Here is a 20,947-nt window from a genome sequence, read left to right on the forward strand (position 1 = left end):
TTAATTGTCTTCTGGCCTTTTATATTCTACCTTCACACTTTCTTCTTTGCTCCTATCTGAGTGGATGAAAGTGACCTGTTCCAATAAAGTTTTGTGATATAGTTGGTGTAGCTCTGTGATCTCAAGTCATTGCGTAGCCTGTCAGCACTTTTTCTTATAATAGACCTTCATTTGTGCACTCTAGTGGAGGGTCTGATGGAGGCCACACTCTAGTGGAGGGTCTGATGGAGGCCACACTCTAGTGGAGGGTCTGATGGAGGCCACAGACAACTTAGACGTGTCTCACTTAGTATACTTTGGTCCCACGGTCTTCGCCATTCTTTTCTGTTTATTTTAAACATTTAGATTTACTTAATTTGTTTTTGAGGGGGTGGCAAGTTCAAGACAGGGTTTCTTTCTCTGTGTAGCCCTAGTTGTCCTGGAATTCTCTCTGTAGATCAGGCTGGCCTCACACTCACAGAGATCTATCTGACTACGCTCCTTACGCACTGGGATTAAAGCTGTGTGTCATTATTGCCTGAAGATTTAATATTTTAAATTGTTTTTTTCTATGTATGGTAAATATGTACATAGGTATATGTGCTTATGCGAAAGTACATGTGTATATGCTCATGTTTCTATGTGGATAGACCCAGAAGTCAACTTCAAATGTTCTCCTCTTTTGCGCTATATCTTGTTTTTGAGATAGTGTCTTTTACTGAACCTGGGACTCTGATTGGGAAACTGGCTGACCAGCAACCACCCAGATTGAGGTAACAGATGTGCATCACCATGCAGGTTTCTGCACATGGGTTTCTCTTGTAGCCCTGGCTGTCCTGGAACTCACTTTGTAAGACCAGGCTGGCATTGAACTCACAGAAATCCCCTTGGTTCTGCATCCTGAGTGCTGGGGCAAAAGGTGTGTGCCACCACACTCAGCTTTCAGTTGGTGTTTTTTATTTTAGTACACGATTAATCAGATTCATATTAGAAGCTTTGCCACCCTAGTGGCAAAAGCTTCCTACTCTCTTGCCTTTAACGAAGTCTTTGGATTCTGCCATCTGTGTTGCATAGTTCAGGGTTGTTGGTCAGTTTGAAACCAAGTTTGCACACTCAGCTGAGTCTCCCTTCTTACTGGCTCTTGATTTTCCTATTTCCCATTATCTTTGGCTGGTCCACTCTTTTCTGGTTCCTACAGAAGCCTAAGATTTGCTTTTTTGTTAGAACTACAGCTAGATGCTATCAGCCAGAACCCACCCCAGTCCTTTTTGAGTTTTCCTAAATCTGCCAGTTTCTGTTTATTTCAGATGGTTGTTTTTGTTTTTATCGTGTTTATAGCTGTAATCGTTGAGAGTGTCATGTGGAAGCAGAATTCTCTAATAGTAAGGAAGCAACAATGTTCATGTTAATATGCTTTGTAACCTTGGACAGGTCTTTCCTCTCTGAAACTTTCTTGCTCCTCAGGAAAATGAGGCAGTTGGTGAACTCATTCTTTCATCTCTGCTTTGAAGACAATCTTGCACTTACTATATACCACTGGTATATAACACCGGCAGGGTCAACAAAGCTCTCTGAAGGAGCAATATATCACTGGAGTTTGGTATTCTCTGCACTGTTAGTCATCTTGGGCTGGTGAGGTACTTGGTATGTAAAGACCTATTCCATCAAGCCTGACAACCTGAGTTCAACCCCTGGGATACACATGGTAGAAGGAAAGAGTACATATCCTTTTTATATTTCTTTTAAAAAGATTTATTTATTTATTCTATGTATATGAGTACACTGTAGCTATCTTCAGACATAGCAGAAGAGGGCATTGGAATCCATTACAGATGGTTGTGAGCCACCATGTGGTTGCTGGGAATTGAACTCAGGACCTCTGAAAAAGCAATCAATGCTTTTAACTGCTGAGCTATCTTATCAGCCCTGGTATGAATTCTTTTAAAAAGAAATTCTTTAGACTGGAAAGATGGCTGAAGGGTGAAGAACAAAGGAGGACTTGTGTTCAGTTTTCAGCACCTACGAAGTGAAACTCTAGTCTCCGTTCCTTAGTAGAGGCAGTTCTCTTTATAGCCAGGGTATGGTATAGCTCTTCCTTGCCTTTTTCTGATGCTGAACTATATGTAAAAGTCTTTGGGTCACCTGAGCTATGGCATGATTCATGCTGTACTTATTTCTTCTTTTATATTCTGTCTAGGTCAACAAGCAGCTACCAGTGAAAGACAGTGACTGTTTCCAAGACAGCAGACAGTGGGGAGGGCAACTCTAAGTCCTCACAGAAATCTCCCATTACCTAAATGGTAAGTATACTGCCCAGTGATATCTGCCAGACCAATAGAATTAGGTGGTGTCTGAAGCCTTTACAGTTTTCTACCCCAGCAAGTGAAGGGAAGAAAGTCAGTGTTGGTTGATGCTTTGTTGTGTGTGAACCATACATGAGGCTAAGCTAAGTTAAACGCTTTAGATGTTTTCTCTTTTGAGTCCCTCAACTTGATATGGTTGTAGTCTATTCATGAAGCCAAAAACTTTAAGGAGCAAGGCTAACCTGTCACTTATTGAGTATTTACTGTGTGTCAGGCCTGTTTGTCATACATTTTCTTTCTTAATACCTATTCTGACTCTGTGAGGTTAGTGCTTTTTATCATTGCCAGAAAGTGAGGTGAGAGGTTAAAGAACTTACACAGGCAGCAAATGATAGAATTAAGTTTTTAAACTAGGTCCTTTTCATCATATCACATTTACCTTTTGAGAAAGTTACTTTCTGGGTTGAGATGGTGGCTCACTTACCTTTAAGAAGCACACCAAAATAAACAGATTAAAGAAACTTGGATTAACAACCATTCCTTTGCTCTCTTTGGGTTTTGTGAGCCAGTCTTTATTGGTACGCATGAAGGCTGTGGAGAATGCCAACGAACCAGGATTGAGAAGGCAGAGGGCGAGTACATGAGCAGGGAACAGCTAAGGAACCTCGTGGTCCTCGTCCCTTCTGGCGTACTGTGGATAGAGAAAGGACTGGGGGGAAGTTTGGAAAATGGGCAGTGGTCATGGAAATGACTGGATACAGAGAGAAATCTCAGTAACATTCAGTCTCATGTCAATTCACTCATGAAAAGGATGTCATAAGGACAAGGAAGAACTTGTCATGAGGTAGTGGACGACATATAAACGTGCTTTACCCTGTGACTCTTAGATTCTGGTATAAGTCAGACAATATTATGTTTACATATAATGTGGTTAAACATTCGAGGCTGAAAAATATTGAATTCCTGTAGAGCTGTCTGAAGATGGAGTGAGTTTCCTCTTAGGAAAGTGTCTGTCCTTCTTGTCGTTAGAAGTGCTCAGATAAGAATTGGATGATGAGTTACTAGACAACTTGTACATTGAATTCCTTCCACTTTGAAAAGTTTCTGGATGCTGCATGAGTGCTAACCCTGAGTTTTGTGAGTCTAAAATACATGAATTTATGATTTGGGGGGGGGGGGGGAAATCACTGAAACCCAGAAATGAAGTAGATACATCCAGGAAGTGGTGGTGAGACATGCTTGTTAGAGGCCTAAGTCTGTTAAGACTTGTTACTAGAAGTGATCCAGAGAGACTGTGTAAAACAACGCTCTGATTTCTCTGTGGTTGAGGAGATGCTGGGGGGCTGAACCTGGGCATGCTAAACAAGCATTCTCCCCACTGAGCTACAAGGCCCCTTGGACTGATTTTATAAATATGTTTAGTTGAAACATGGATGTGTTTATTTGCTTATATGTCTGACATGTCTGCTTCAATACTATAGAGTTGTTGGGATAGACACTTTTAGTTCCAAAAAACTTAAAATACTTATTTCTAACCTAAGTCTGTATAGTTATATAGTTATATATCAAACTGCAAAGAAGTTTGTTGACCCCTGCTTTAAATGATTGTTGGGAACAGGAAATGAATCATGGCAACTATGTTGGGAGAAGGGGCAGGGCAGGATTTATTATGTTCTATTTCAGACCTTCCTGATCTGCAAGGGCAGGAAGAAGAGCTAGTTTCTAAAGTGCTAGTAACTAGGGCCACTTAGAAGTAGGTTTAAGGGGCTGATGATATAGCTCAACGGGTGGAGTGCTTGTTGAGCATGCCCAAGTGCAGGCTCCAGTACCACTTAAGCCAGGTGCTATGATATATACCTATAGTCCTAGCACTTGGGAAATAGAGGGAGTGGGGATAAGAAATTCTAGGACATCCTTAGTTACATTCTGAGTTCAAGGTCAGCAGGAGATATAAAAGGCCCTGTCTTTGGCTTTTATTTTATTTTATTTTGTTTTGTTTTGTTTTTAAAAGAGGTTTAAGCCGGGCAGTGATGGCGCACGCCTTTAGTCCCCAGCACTTGGGAGGCAGAGGCAGGTGGATTTCTGAGTTCGAGGCCAGCCTGGTCTACAGAGTGAGTTCCAGGACAGCCAGGGCTACACAGAGAAACCCTGTCTTGAAAAACCAAAAAAAAAAAAAAAAAAAAAGAAAGAAAAAAAAAAAGAAAGAAAAAAAGAGGTTTAAGAAGTTTGGTATGATATCTTTCTAATACTCATTGGAACTGAGGTAGATATTGATGTGAGAGACTTTGGCTTTAAAGATGGAAATGAGTACATGCCTGTGACCCAGGCACATGGAACACTAAGACAGGAGCATTGTGAATTTGAGGCTAGTGTGGGCTACATTGTAAGTTCCAGGAGCACTTGGACTATAGGGTGAAAGTGTGGAAATGAAACACAAGCAATGAAACTGTCTGTCCTTCTTTTTTCTTCTCTGTGATTCTAAGGTTTAGCATGAGCAGGTTCTCTCCAGAGGCTACCCTCAGGCACAGTTAATTGCTATCTCTGACCTCCCAGGGTGTGTGTGTATGTATGGTGGTAAAGTGTGCTAAAGAAGAAATGTAGTGTATGAGGATAGAAGTGGTGGATGCCTGTGATATCATTTGAAGTGGTCAGGGAAAAGCTACTGCTGCTCTGCTTCCTCCTTCCCCTCTTTCCATCCTTTGTTTCGTCTCTGTGAGCTCACTATGAATTCTTGACCTTCTTGCCCCAGTCTCCCAAGTGCCTTGACCACAGGAGAGTGACATTATGTCCAGTAGGGAAGGCTTTAGTTTTAAAAACCATTGTTTTATTTTTGGCTATGTCTGTCTTATTTTTTAAAAAATAAGGGGAGCTTTTAAGTTTTTCATTCTTGCACTTCACAGAAGCCTGGGTACATCATAGATGTTCCATAAATATTTAGTGAATAATAAAATATTCTGCAGGAAGCAGGCAAACATTAGGAAGAAAGGAATTTTATCTCTTTATAAATAGCCCAAGATATAGCACCCCAACTGTTTTCTCCAGATAAGAGATGTGTATTAAATAAATTAAAGGTGTGTGGTTTGATGCCAGCCTGGTAAATAGTGAGTTCCAGGACAGCCAGGACTATTTAGAGAGACTCTGAATCAAAAAATAAAAACAGAAAGATAAATGTGTATTTGAGGTTTTAAAACTACTCTAAGGAGTGGAGGAAGATCCAGAAATACTTTTTGTTCTTATCGGCCCAGTAATGATATTTGGGCAGCCTATAAGGAGTGGCTTCAGCAGTTTGGCCTGGTTTTCATGACACAGACCTTCAGGCTAGAAGGGGGACAGTATGATGGTTAAGCCACTGAGCAAGTGGTGCAGGGCTTGGGTGTGATCTCTTAGAACAGATGTTCCATCTGGATCCACTCTTGCTAGCCATTTCCTCCATTGTAATCTATGAACAGTGCCTTGGTATTATTTAGTGTTGTCTGTTAATGGCCAGTGTCTGGCCAGACATTGAATCATTAGGAAGTTCATTCAGCCACTCATACTCACTAAGTGAAAAGCATTTATTGTGTGCTCCCTTCTTGGTACTGAGAATTCAGAATACAAATAAGAAAGCAAGTAGAAAGGAATAGATTGAGTAAATAAAACTCATACAGTGCTGTGAGCATTTGTCTGGGATGCTCAAAGGCCATGGGTTCAAGCTCCAGTACTTCTACCACCACAGCCAGCCAAAAATGAGGCTTGACTTGCAAGCTGAAGACAAGGCTGAAGAGATAGGTGAGCAGGCAAGGCTAAGAACATGCAAGGCTTCTTGGTTTAATTAGAGAGTTTGGACTTTATCCTAAGAATAATAGGAGCCTTGAAAAGATTTCAGATAGGGTAGTGAATGTAATGCTCTTTTTTTAGTGTCAAGTAAATACTTGCTGGTTGTTAACCCAGTTTAGTTTTTTCATTCCTGTTCTATACTGGTTGAGTCTCCACACTCAGTTTTGAACAGAAGATAGAAAATTAACACTAAAATTAAAATGGAGAGGCTAGCAAGATGACTCAGTGGCTAAGTGCACTTGATGCTCTTGTAGAGGACTAGAGTTCAGATCTTAGCAGCCATGCTGGGCTATAACACCATAGCTACATGTAACTCCAGCTCCAGGGGATCCAATTTCCTCTTTTGGCCTTACAGGTACCCCCACAGACACGCACACTCATAAAGAGATACATATACACACACACATACATAACTAAAAACCGTCTAAAAGAAAAAATTTAATTCACATGAAAACAGCAGTTTTCTGAACTTTTGTAATTTAGAGTAGTGATAATTTATAGATGGGGCTGTGCTAAAGTTTGGTATCTGTATTTGTTCTTTTCCTGTTTCTAAGTGTAAGTCAGAATAATCCTTTCTCCCTTAACTTTTTTTTTTTTTTTTTAAATCAGGGTATTATTTTACCCTGGAATGTTCTCATTATGGTGAAGAAGTCAAGACTGGTTACACTGAATCCACAGACCCAAGGAATGGTTCCACTCACTTCAAGAGTGGGTCTTCCCCCTTCAGTTAACATAATCAAGACAGTTCCTCAGAGACCTGCCTGGTGATTTCTTGCATACCAAATTGTATAAAGTTGACAAATCAATATTAACTATTATAATTTCCTCTTGAGATTTGTTAATGACAAGTTCATTATAAAGTAGTAAAAAGGGAGTGTATTGAAAATGTCAGTTGAGGATAGGCCGTTGTGTTTTGTTTTTGTATGGGATCCTCATTATGTTTCCTAGGCTGGTTTTAAGCTCCTTAGTTCAAAGAATCCCCTTGCTTTAGACTTCTGAGTAGCTGGAACTACAGAAATGCTAACATGCCAATTGTGTGGGTTTTTTAATTTTTTGAACCCAGTATGGTGGTACACGCCTGTAATCCAATACTTGGGAGGCAGAGGCAAGTGGACCTCTGTTAGTTTGAGGTCCGCTTGATCTACAGAGTGAGTTCCAGGACAGCCAGGACCACACAGAGAGTCTCTGTCTCAAAAAATAAACACAAAGAAAGCATTATTGCAGTGTCATTCATATATATCATGGAGTTCACCTCTTTACAATCGTACAATTTGCTGGTTTTAAGCATATTTACAATGACCCATTGCTTTTAAAGTGCTCTGTAGACACATGGTGTCATTTGTCTTCCAGTAACTGTTAAGTTAGTATAAATCCTTTAACTCTTTATCTTTTCTATTACTGAATATATGAAATTTGTTGAGACATGAGACACCCTAATCCCCCAACTAGTGTAAAAATAGATAAGGCTTTTGCTGTGCCGCTGGGCAAATGGCCAAAGGAAAGAGACTTGTTCCCTCCATTTTTGAGAATGTGGAAGCATGTAGGCTAGGGAGAGATGGGAAAGAGTCTAAAAAGAGCCTAGAGGAGAAAAGAGAGCGGAGTGATGGATGGGAAGGAGAGTTTGACGGTAGCAATTTCTCCCAAGCATTGCTGTTCTGTAAGAGCTGCATGGGCTCCATCTGGTGGCTTAGACCGTGTAGTGCAGCCAGTGCTCCAGAAGGCATTTGGTATTTCAAATCTCAGTTGCAGTTGGATTGTTGAAAGCCAGTTTCACTTTAAGATGCTGGCTTTTCTTACAGGTCAGATTGTGTTCCTTCCCTCCTCCCCCGGCTTTGAGTCTAATCTTAAAAGGCTCCGTCATTCAGTGTCCTCATTGTTGCTGTCATCCACCGTGCCACGGCCCCTAATTTCAAATCCTGATTCTGTCACTGTTTCCAACACTTCCTGTTAATTAGTGCTGAACTCTTGCCACCAAGGCCTATGTGGTACTGGAGATGGGACACCAGGCTTCACATATGCTGGACAAAATGCCTTACAACTGAGACTCTGCTGGTGTTGTGCTGGCGATACTTGTAATATCATTATCTTGATAGATACATCTGTGTTGGTCTTACTTCACAGCTGATCATTGCTTTTTGGAAGCTCCATGACACTATGTGCTGTGCACTCTTGTGATTTTCCACTTGCCTCACAGATGCTTTGTCCTCTTTTCTATTTTCATCTCTGTGAGTATTGGGGTTCAGACCATTGATGTCTTATTTTCTCTGTGCTCACTTAATTCCTTGACAATGTGGATGTTTTTCTGTTTTTTTCTGCCATCTGTTTTCGTTGACTCACAAATTTATATTGTGAGACCGCCTCTCTCCTAAGCTTTGTCTGTGCTTGTGTGTTTATGGGCTCTATTGTCTTTGGATGACCATTAACCCCTCACAAATAATGTTTTAAACTTATCTTCCTTTTCCTACTGTTGTATCTATACTCAATTGCATTGGACTTAGGACAGCACTATCCTACACATCCAGGCAAGCTACTTTAGCTTGAAGCATTCCTAATTTCTTGCCTGTCTTTTACATCACGTGCAGTCTAGGAACAAAAGCATGGAGTTCTCCCTTCACATGGCCAGAGTTCTGACCACTTCTTAGAGCCTGTTATCAGCCACAGTGGTCTTTACCTGGATTATCACAGTGTTTCCTGTTTGGTCTTCCTAGTCCCACTCTTTAGTAGTCTTTTGAAAAACCATGGCATTTATATTGATTTTCATCATGGGTTAGGTCATAATAATTGCTATCACCCAACATCTATATATTTAGTTTCACTTTTTTTTTTTTTAAGTTTTTTGAGACAGTCTGTACAAAATTAATTATTTAATATAAATATTTCAAGGTTCCACCTCAATATCTGGGCAGTCTATTTTAATCTATCCCAACTGCTAAACTAGTCTGGCCAAAATCCCAACAATACTTGCAATTTGAGACTTCCATATTTCTGCTGACCTCTCAAGAATTCTTTTCTCCTTACTCCTCCTCGATAATCTCTCTCTTCCTCCTTCTCCTGTCTGGCAAAAGTCCTGTCCTGTTCTCTGTTTTGTCCAGACATTGGGTGATTAGCATTTATTGATAAGGCAGAGAATAAATGGTAAGAATTGTTTACACAAACTTGAGACAGGAGATTCTTGACGCAAGCATTACAATGCTGTGTCTGAATTGAAATAAGATATGAGGGCAGAGAAGTCAGCGTTTGAATAACACAAGGATAGTCTTTACACAGTGTATTATGTCTACATTCCCTCTTTTTTTGTCTAATAAAAAACAGATATTAGACAAAAGACCCATTTATAATCTATATACAGTAATAACAATTATTATGACTAATCAGGTAAGATTCACATTATGTTTAGCCCATAAGTATTTGTCAACTTTATATAGAAAGCATTCTATTGTCTATGCTCTCTTGGTGAGTTTAGAGTTTTGTACCTATATCATTATAGTTATAACTTGTATTATTAACCTAAAGCATCTTCTAAGACCTAAAACATTTTCTTAAATCCTATATAACTGAGATGTTTTCTAGTCTTCCTCCCCATCAGAGACCTGAGAAGGAATAAATATTACCTGAGTATGTAGGAAGTACAGGCAAGCAGCTTCTGAAGCTATAGAAATGACAGAGGAGCAGGTTGTCTTGACAGTCCCCCAGAAATTCTCTATAATGTAGGAGATTCTGTCTTCAGCCCAGAATATCTGACAGACCTTTTGTGAAGCAGGAAGTATGAAGGACTGCTTACCCTGCATTGGCAGAGCTTGGCAGTCAACTTCCCTGTGTCCTGTTTGTTCTTTCTGGACAGCATTTTGTCTGCAGTTGAAACATGGGCAGCTTTCTGCCCAGTGGCAGCTTGGCACATTTGAGGTAAACTCTATATGGAGGTTCTTTGATGCTCTTCTGTCTTTGAAGTGGATTGGGGTACTTCCAGGAGCTGACCTTTCTTGTTGAAAAAGATCTTTTAATAATGAAACAATTTTAAATGTCATATTCTGTCATATTCTGATCTCTGAGGTTTTTGGAGACCATCTATCTATTGTATATCTGAATTCTCAGCCATTGTTTATTCTATTTACTATTTGAATAACCGTGAAACCATGAAAACATCTTATTGTAATTAACTAAACTAGTATCTAATATGACCATGAGTTTGATTGCCTGACTTTTAATTCATATTACTTAATTATCCTAAACAGTTTATAATAGCAGGCTTAAAAGCACTAGAACTTACATTGTATCTTTAAGAATTATATAGGTACAATATCTCAAAAGTTGAAAACATATACATTATGTGTATCAAAACTTTTAATTTGTATAAATATACAGAATTTTATACCAATGTAGTAAAATATAACCTTAATATGTATCAATGTTCAAATATCAATACCAGTGTAATAAAATATAGCCTTAATTTTTGTATCAATATACAAAGATCTGTACCAATGTAAGATTATGGCTTAAAAATGTTTTTTGGCTGGTCTACAGAGTGAGTTCCAGGACAGCTAGGGCTACACAGAGAAACCCTGTCCCAAAAAAACAAAACAAAACAAAAAAAAAGTTTTTTGGTTTAAAAGTAGATTCAGTAATCTATCCCTTTTTCCTATTATCCTTATATTATTTTTATATCTCTCCTTTCTCTTTTTACCCTTTTGCCTCCCCCATTTGCCTCCTTGCCCTAGATAGGATAGGAAAGAAAAAGAACCAGGAAAAAAAAAATCCCTGAATCTAACCACCCTGTTTTGTCTCCTCCCTGTCCAAGACCATAACTATTGTACCATCACGCTTTAAATGATGACAAACATACAACATGCGTTGAAGGATCAAAAAATCATCCACCCCACCTTGGGAACGGGACCTAGTTCTCTTATAATTGCTTCCTGCTGATTTTAGATATAATGTTCCTTTTTGGGGCAGGGGCAAGAAAATTGGGGATATGGTTAGTCTTAAGAAAGCTAGCTGTAGCGTATGTTGTTCAGTCTCTGTATGTTGTGAAAATACAGGCTTAAACAAAGTCCTGATTGAAACAGCCTGAAGGGGGGACCAAGTAAGTAGAATGGTCTGAGATAGGATCAAGCAGGAAGCTGGAACAGTAAGCTGAACATCTCAGCATCCCTGAGGGTGAATTTTGTCAGGGTTGTATTGACTTCATTGGCATTTGCTGTAAATATATAAACTCTCATAAGTAATACATAGTTCTGTATTAACACATTTATGGCATGTGCAAGGTGCACAGATAAGTTAATAAAGATTCTTTGCTCTTGTTTGAGCAGGTGAAAGACATCCATCTTTCTTTATAAGTTGGTATGAATTGTATAACCAAACTATAATAGAAAGTTTTATCTATGTCAATTGAAAGGCTGGCATGATAAGGCCTGAGGACTTTGTAGCCAAAGGATTATTGGCTGAGGAAGCTGAAGTTCTGGCTGGAGACATTTTTATGTCTCATCCAATCTCAGAGTTGTTCCCATATGGAGGGATCAGCAAATTGTGTTACCTGTCTTGTTTGGTTTTCTTGATTTCTTTCTTCCTGTCTGCAGCCAAGATCTTCAGGGATGCTCCCTGGTCATATCTGATTATTATCAATTTGGATGGAATCCATAGCTTTTCTTCTACTGTGGAGACATAGGCATACCCCCTTTCTTTCCCTTCTTTTAGACATTAAGACATCTCTAATATATACAGACTGATTTAGTTCAGTTTTTTCATTGTCTCTAAGCAGCTGTTTTTTTATTCATTAGCATTCAAAAAATTTTAAGGTCAATAAAGCATTATGTAATTTATGACTGAGGGTTTTTGTTACCCCTTTCTGTTTGTTAAGCATTTCTTTTAAAGTATGATTGGATCTCTCCACAACTGCTTGTCCCATAGAATTATGTGGTATATCTGTAATATGCTTTATATTGAAATATGTAAAAAAAATTGTTTCACTTGACTAGAGACACATGCTAGAGCATTGTCAGTCTTAATTTGTACAGGTATTTCCATAATTGCCATAACATCTAATAGATGTGTAATTACCAAGTCAGCCTTTTCAGAAGTTAAGGCAGTTGCCCATTAAGATCTTGAATAACTATGTTATAGTGCACATATTTTAATTTTTAAACCTCTGCAAAATAAAACATATCCATTTGCCAAATTTCATTTCTCTGGGTACCTTTTAGGTTACTCCCTGCAGATGATGAAGTTTGGTTATATAAAGAACAAGTATAGGACATTTTTAAATAATTTCCTTGACTTGTTGCCAATTGATAGAAAAACTCTATTTTTAAATCTTTGTTGTTTACATGGTAGTTTTAATAAAATACTGAGGCTTCTAGCACATTTCCTATTAATAGCTGATCAGTCTCATCATTACCTTGTGCTAGAGGACCTGGTAGACCCATATGGGATCTGATATGTGTTATATACAATGGATGGTTTCCATTTCTGATTACTTGTTGTATTTGAATAAATAGTGAAGTTAATTCTGAATCATCCTGAGCTAATTCAGCAGTTTTTATATGCAGATAACTCTTTCTGCAAATTGAGACTTAGTAACTATATTAAGAGATTATGAAAAGTCTAATAATACCATAAGAACTATATATAACTCTGATTTTTGACTTGAATCATTAGGACACTCAACCATTTTACTATTTTTTTCCTGATTTATAACCTGCGTTTTCTGATTTATTTGCTCAGTATAGAATGTAGGGGGTCCAGAAATTGGTGTCCCTTTTATTATACAAGGGAGAATCCAATTAGTTGTTTTTATAAATTGAAGTCGCTTGCTGTTGTTTATTGGTTGTTAATCTCCCCCCCCCCCCCATTACTTCAAGTTCTTTGCCAGTGTTCATCTTGTGGCCATAATGTGGCAATCTCAGCATCAGTATAAGGTATCAAAATTTCAGATGCTTTTATTCCAACTAATTAACAAAGTTTTTTTTTTTTTTAAGGATAAATTCAGAAACCTTTTCTATACGTTTTTAATTTTTTATTCCATTTGTGAGCTAAAAATATCCATTCTAAGATATAATCTTCTTTCTGCATAAGAATTCCTATGGGAGAATGAGTAGAAGGCATGATGACTTAAGATACAGACCATCTTTGGTCAGTATGACCGGTATGTGCATCTTCTATTTTCTTTTCTGCCAGAGTCAATTCCCTTTCAGCTCCAGCTGTTAAGTTTCTTGGACTATTTAATTCTTTGTCACCTTGTAAAGTCTGAAACAAATTACTTAGCTCTTGAATTGTCTGGCCAATTGTAGGCTGTAGCCAGTTAATATCACCCAGCAATTTTTGAAAATCAGTAAGAGTTCTTAATTGGTCTCTCCTGATTTGTATCTTTTCTGGTTGAATTTTCTGCAGACTTATCTTATGTCCTAGATAAATAATAGAATCCCAACTTTGTATCTTTTCAGGAGCAATTTGTAATCCCCAGTAAAACAAAAAAAAATGTTGTTTTATTAAACATTCTTTCTAAGATATCTCCATTTGAATCAGCTAGCAAAATATCATCCATATAATGGTAAATTATGGATTGAGGAAATTGCTTATGAGTTATTTCAAGTGACTGTTGTACAAAATATTGGCATAAAGTAGGACTGTTCAACACTCCTCGAGGCAAGACCTTCCAGTGATATCCTCCTATTGGATAGCTGTTATTATAAGTAGGTATTGAGAACGTAAACCTTTCTTTGTATTGTTCTTGTAAAGGAATCGTAAAAAAGCAACAATTTAAATCATATAATAGGCCATTCCTTAGGTATCAAGGAAGGCAATGGGATTCTAGACTGGAAAGAAGCCATTGGCTGAATGATTTTGTTAATTGTTCTCAGATCTGCCAGTATTCTCCATTTGCCAGATTTATTTTTAGTCACAAATACAGGAGAATTCCAAGGGCTGGAGGACTCTTCTCTATGTTGAGCCTCCAGCTTGCTCCAGCTGCTCTAACTGTCCAGCCTCCAGTTGTTCTAGTACTTGTGATTTTCCTTTTGTCATTGACCATTATTCTATCCTAATTGGATGGTCCATCAGCTACCTTAGTGGCAAGGCCATTTGTGTTCTGTTAGCTGTCTCTCTCCCAATGGAGAGTCAGCTGCTGTTGTCTTGTTTATGGATAATTTGGACAGTTCATGACTGTTCTTGATAAAATTTTTTAATAGTTTCATCAAGACCATCTCCTGTTTTATGGCTTGTCCCTGAAGTTTGGAGGAATGGTAACCTGTGTCTCCCATTGTTGCAATAGATCTCTTCCCCATAAGTTTATGGCTGTATCAACCACACATACAGCCTTAATTTTCCTATTTGACCTTTTGGCTCTATACACTTAAGCCATTTAATACTTTTTTTTACCTGGGATAAACTTCTAACTCATTGAAACTGGATATCTTTCTCTTGAAGAGGCAAATCTGGAAGCTAAGATTTTGGAGAGATTAAGGTTACATCAGTATCAATTATTAATTTTAGTATTATCTACAAACACCTTTGGTTTTTAGCCTCTGATCATCTATAGAAGTTTGCCAAAATATTTGTTTCTTGGCTTCTTTTGTTTGTTTCATCTATTGAAGTTGTTTTGACTTTGATACCCCGATTTTTAATGTCTGTTTTTAGAGCAGTGTTGTTTAATTAATTGTTCTGCAGATGAGATTTCTGCCGTTGCTTTGAATTTGGTATTGAAGCCTGAAAGAGGCCCCCTGGGTGTTTTTTGATCTGTCTGTTTGTTGACTTACATTCATTAGTCCAATGTTGGCCTTTGCCATATTTTTTACACATACCAGAAGGCATAGGCTCTCTTTTGGACTCAGTTTCGTTTTCTTTATAATTTCTTTGGAAATAACTTTGTTCACCACAATTTAGACATTTGCAAGTTTGGATTTTCTCACAACCCCCTGGGAATGGCTTCTCTTATTAAGGTTTTCTCAGGAGAATGAGAAATAATACCAATCATATTCCTAATCTGTTCATCAGTAGGTGCTGATTGTGCAACAACAAAACAATGATCTGATCATCTCTTTAAATTCGTTATCATACCATATAAGAAAGCCAAAGATTCAACTAGTGCTTTCCTGACTAGTAGATCTGATATCTTTCTATCTATAGCTGAAGTTAATCTTTGTAAAAAGTCAACGAGTGTTTCTTTTGGACCTTATATACCTTGAAAAAAATGGCTCAAGTCTTTCTCCTGTTTCTTCAACCTTATCCCAGGCCTTTAAGGCTGCTGTGTAACATAATGCCAAGTTTTCTTCGTCATATACAGTTGTACCTCCACCTCAGCATATTGACCGTCACCTAGCAGCTAGTCTTTAGAAATATTGATACCTCTGGATCTATTTCTCCATGCTGTCTCTCTAGCCGCTTCTCTCCACCATAAAAGCCATTGTTACTATGGCCCAGGATCTAATATTGCTCTTTCTAGTCTTGGGGGATTATTCTATTTTTGCTCACCAAAGAAATCAAGATTTATTTTACAGATGGTGAATGCATTCCATAATTATTCATAATTATTGACACTTTTCCTTAAATTTTCTCAAATCCAGCACATCTACAGAATACCATTCATAAACTTGTGAATGATCTTCATCTCGTGGCCTTTGCTGTGTACTAACCTGATAATCTAAAGTTTGTTTTCTAACAAATTTGGTTGGCTTTTTTTAAATCTTTTGTCTTTATTTGAATTTTTCCTTATTTTTATTTATTGATATTTTAAACTCCTTTTAAGGTCTGTGTCCATATTTCATACCTCTCTTGTGTTTGTATATTTGTCATCCTAGTGTGCAGCCCAACTTAGAAAATTGTGTATCTTCAGCTCTAATGGCTCCTCTAAGCCTTCCCTCTCTGTCTCAGTTTTCTCTATGTTATTCATTTTGATCTATAAAATTCTGTATCTTTTGTTCTGAGCCTTGCTTCCATTTTTTTCTTTATTTTATATCTCTGTTTTAGTATCTTCTTTATTCTGATTTATTAATTTTAGCAACACCTCTTCTAAGCCTTGTGGAAGTTTTTCTAAGGTCCCCCTTTTCAAAAAGGCGTAGTAAACTAAAATGCTTATTAGGATAAGAACGAAACTTAGTAGTGCAATAAGTGTAAAGGCAAAGTGTTAACCTCTTCCAGATCTTTCATCTCTTTTGAGCCGTTTAAAATAGTATTATATAGATCCCAAAATGTCTTTATGTTTCTCATCTTATGTCTTATTTCTTTAAGTTTATTACTTTTAAACTATTTATATGTATCTATGAATTTTTTCATATACAGTTCCCTTCCTTTTTTAACACTGAAAAATAATTTTTAAATATCAGATAAAAGTTCCATTGTTTTTTTGATTGCTTGTTGTCTCGTTTGATTGTTCTTGTTTGTTTGATTGTGTTTGTGTCTGTTTAGAGGCTGTGCTGTGCTTGGCCAGACCCCTGCGTCTTTCAGTATAGGGAAGAAGTGTCTCTTCCTTCCACCTATAAAGGGAGCTCCCTTACTTAAATCACTGCCCCCTGCACCCTCTGGGGAGTTGTAGAATGCACAAGTCTGATTAGCCTCTTCAGCTAGGGTGTAGCAAGCTGGCTTTGCCCTTCTCAGGAAGGCTTTTGGCTTGAGAGAGCCTCTCAGCTAGGAACTGCTTTTCCTTTTTTTCCCCTAGAAGCTCCGGTAAAAAGGAGCAGGTTTTTATTCCGCAGAGACTTCTTTTAAAAAGTACTGCTTTTCTTTGTTTCTCTGTCCCTTCACCCCAGGGGGTCTATTTAAGAATCCTCAGAGCTCCTACTTTAGGAATAGCAGCTGTTAATTAACCAATGCTTTGTTCACAGCAGGATTCTCCCAGAGGGGAGCAAAATTCTTGCAAGTGGTTTGCAGACTCAAAGCTCTGATGGAGCTTTGCCTTTTCTGTTTTTTACCCGGAAACTTTCTATCGAATAACTAAATATGAATTTTTAAAGGTGTGAATAATTCTCCACATAGCAAAGTGAATTATTTAATATAAATATGTATTAAATTAGTACAGAAGCTGTATTACTTTATTCTAGCTAGTTCCCAATAACAACACAGGGTGACCCAAGATTTATTTCAAGACTCCTCCTCAATATCTGGGCAGTCTGTCTTTAACCTCTAAACTAATATGGCTACCTACCAGCCAAAATCCCAATAACACTTGCAATTTGGGACTTCCATATTTCTGCTGAACTCTTAAGAATTCTTTCATCCTTATTCCTCCTCCATGTCTCTCTCTTTTCTTCGGGTTCCTGAAGTCCCGCCCTATTCTCTGTTCTGCCCAGCCACTGGGTGATCAATATTTATTAACAAGGCAGAGAATAAATGGTAAGAACTGTTTATATAAACTAGAGACAGGAGATTCTTGACATAAACATTACAATGCCTTGTCTGGATTGAAACAAGATATGAGGGCAGAGAGATCAGCATTTGAATGACAAAAGGATAATGTTTACACAGCACAGAAAAATATGCCCATAAGGGTTTCACTGTGTAGCCCTGGCTGGCCTGCAGCCCACATTAGGCTGGCCTCAAAATTCATAGGGATTCACCTGTCTCTGTCTCAAGTGCTGTGATTAAAGGTATGTGCTACCATGACCAACCTAGGTTTTACTCTTGGTCTTGTGTTATTTTATGGGTTTAAAGAGAGGTAGAATGACATGGATCCATAATGAAGTAGAGTATTTCACTGCTACATCCCCTGTGTGCAGTCACTCTTCCTGTTTCTATAGTTTGGCCTTTGCCAGATGTCATTCAGTTAGTCATATCACATGAGGCGTTTTAAACTTGATAACTCATTTCATTTTAGAACTGAATAATACTGCACTAACTGGATGTAGCAGTTTATCCCTCTGCTTACTGGTGGATAATCTCCCTGCTTCTAGGTTTAGGCAATCATAAAAAGTACTTTTTCTTTTCTTTCTTTTATTGGTTTTTTCAAGTCAGGGTTTCTCTGTGTAGCCCTGGCTGTCCTGGAACTCACTCTGTAGACCAGGCTGGCCTCGAACTCAGAAATCCGCCTGCCTCTGCCTCCCAAGTGCTGGGGTTTAAGGCGTGCACCACCACCACCCGGCTCTAGGACTGTTTCTTTGTCTGGCTGTTTTGCTCCTTTATCTCTGTGCTTTTCATACATACTGCTGTAACTGATAACTTTCTTAGGTGGATATCATCAGTTTTGTTCATTTTTAATGTTATGTTAGTTCTTCTGATTATTCAACTCTAGCAGAACTGTCAGTTTGTCAGTATCCACATAATAGTTGCTAGGGATTTTGATTTTGATTGAGTTTATAGACTGACATTTGGGACGGTATTGAGTTTTCCTACCAGTAAGCATGGGCAGTCTCCCCATTTACTTAGGTCTTCTGTTTTACAATCCGCAAAACTATGAAATATGCATATACCTTTTGACTTTACATCTAAATTTCATTTTTATAGTGCTAATAAAAATAATACTGTACTTTAATTTAAAATTCTGTTTGCTCACTGATGGTACATTGGGAAATGGTTGAGAAATACATCTATATGTCTATGTCTAATCTATATCTATGTCTATGTCTAATCTATATCTATGTCTAATCTATATCTATGTCTAATCTATATCTATAGTCTATTATGCACCCATCTTGTAATCACTAATTGTTTAAAGTAGCCTTTATTTTTTGCTCATTCTGTTGAATTTTCTACAGAGAGGCATATCTTTCTCAACGCTTTTCTTCTCTCTCAATCAGCACCTCTTTTTATTTTTGCCTAGTGTATTATCTAAGCTTCTAGTACAATCTTGAAAACAGGTGGCAAGAAGAATTCTTGCCTGGTCCCTCATCACACAGGAGGCTTTGAGCTTCAGTATGTCTTTAACTTATTGGTGTGATGATTTATATCAGTTTTCAGAAGCTGAAGCAGCCTTGCATTTCTTGGATAAATCCAGTTGGTTGTAGCATATAATTCTTCCTATATATTATTAGATTTCTTATGCTAGTATTTTGTGGAGGAGTCTTAGATATATCTGTGTACAGGAGATATTGGTCTGTAGATTTTATTTTCTTGTGATATCTTTGGTCTTAAGAGGATTTCGTTGGCCTTACACAGTGAACTGGGAAATATTTGCTGTGATTCTGTCTTCTGACACTCTTCTAAATGCTTAAAGTACTTACTAGTAAGTCCACTTGGGCTTTTATATCTATTTTGCAAAGTTATTGGTGAACAGAAGAGGCCTATTCAACATTGTCTACTATTTGAATAAATTGTCGCTTCAGCTAATTGGTCTGATTCATCTGGATTACCAAATTTTGGCCACAGAGTTGTTCATAAATTACTCTTTAATGTCTCTGAGATCTATAGTGTCTTGTCATCTGTTTTTTATTATCTTTCCAGAGATAGCTTTGTCTTTGGTTAACAACTTGCCCCACTTGTTTCCTTGTTTCCACTTGATTTCCACTCTTTTTTTTTTCTTGTTTTCTTTTCTCTCTCTCTCTCTCTCTCTCTCTCTCTTTCTCTCTCTCTCTCTCTCTTTCTTGCTATTTCTTCTGCTTAATTTTAATAAGTTAACGTTCATTACTTAAGTTAGCTGGTAGTCAGTGGTCTCACAGCTGACCACCTTTGTTTAAGCAATTATCCTGTTTTACTTTCCCTGGCTGTGGGACTGCCATCACATCTGGTTTACTTTGCCTGTTTGTTTGTTTGTTTGTTTCTTTTTTTTTTTTTTTTTTTTTTTTTTTTTGGTTTTTCAAGACAGGGTTTCTCTGTTTAGCCCTGGCTGTCCTGGAACTCACTCTGTAGACCAGGCTGGCCTCGAACTCAGAAATCCGCCTGCCTCTGCCTCCCAAGTGCTGGGATTAAAGGCGTGCGCCACCACTGCCCGGCTTGTTTGTTTGTTTCTTACCATTGAGATTAATATTACACTTCATCTACTGTGCACTGAGTGCCATAAATCTCTCTTAGCAACCCTGTGACTTCACCCTACAACTCTTTAATACTGTATTTCCATCATTTACACCCACTCTCTCCTCCTGTAAGCTATCCCTTTCTCCTTCAGATCATGGCCTCCTTAATTATTGTTACACACACACACACACACACACACACTCTCACTCACACTCACACACTCCCTCCCTCCCTCCCTCCCTCCCTCCCTCCCTCCTGAGTGTATTTAAGGTTGACCATTTGGAATTAGCAGCCATCAGTCACCTGTAGTTGTCCATCCAGGGGTTGGGCTTTGTGAAACGTTCCTCCATCCCTGTTGGGATGTCATCGGACGGCATCAATTGTTCAGATTGTTTCGGCAACCTCACTGTTGGGATTTCATGGTGCAGCTCCTTATCATACCTAGATGACACTGTCTCACAGCAGACCTCCAGTCTTCTGGCTCTTAAAATCTTTCCACCTTCTCTTTTGTCTTGTTCTGAGTTTATTTTACACATTTTAGAAAGTTGTATTTTTCTTTCAAAATATTTTTATTTCCAGCCATCTTCTGTTACTGATTTGTTTGATTCCTTTGTGGACTAATTTAAAATTTCTGTTAGAATTGTCAAGGTGAGTTTTTTAGTTTCTTTTTCTGTTGATGTGATAAAGGGTTTATTTCAGCTTACTGTTTAAGGGCACAGTCCATCACGGTGGCAGGCATCTCAAGCAGCTGGTCCTGTCACATCCACAGTCAGGAACAGAGAGAGGTGTGCACACTGCTGCTCACCTTCCTCTCTCCATTTACATAGGACAGGGTCCTTGTCAAGAAAGGGGCCATGCACAGCAGACATCAGTTAACATAATCAACTTCCCCATCCCATGCTCAGTGCTCATCTCCCAGGTAACTCTAGGTTCTATCTAGTGGACAGTTAACATCAGCCATCACAGCTGTGTTATTA

At 38.2% G+C, this 20,947-nt stretch overlaps 1 protein-coding gene across 1 annotated transcript in view; it reads left to right on the forward strand.

The window, feature by feature from the left end:
• Positions 1 to 2,186: 2,186 nt before the first annotated feature.
• The window catches only part of Luzp1 (leucine zipper protein 1), a 28,640-nt gene continuing 9,879 nt past the window's right edge, over positions 2,187 to 20,947 (forward strand). Inside the window, exon 1 of the mRNA XM_028759938.1 lies at positions 2,187 to 2,279. The gene's annotated coding sequence lies outside the window, so the exon portion shown is untranslated. The remainder of the gene's footprint in view (positions 2,280 to 20,947) is intronic.

Source organism: Grammomys surdaster, unplaced genomic scaffold, assembly GCF_004785775.1.
Source record: "Grammomys surdaster isolate TR1022 unplaced genomic scaffold, NIH_TR_1.0 126313, whole genome shotgun sequence".
NCBI lineage: Eukaryota > Metazoa > Chordata > Mammalia > Rodentia > Muridae > Grammomys > Grammomys surdaster.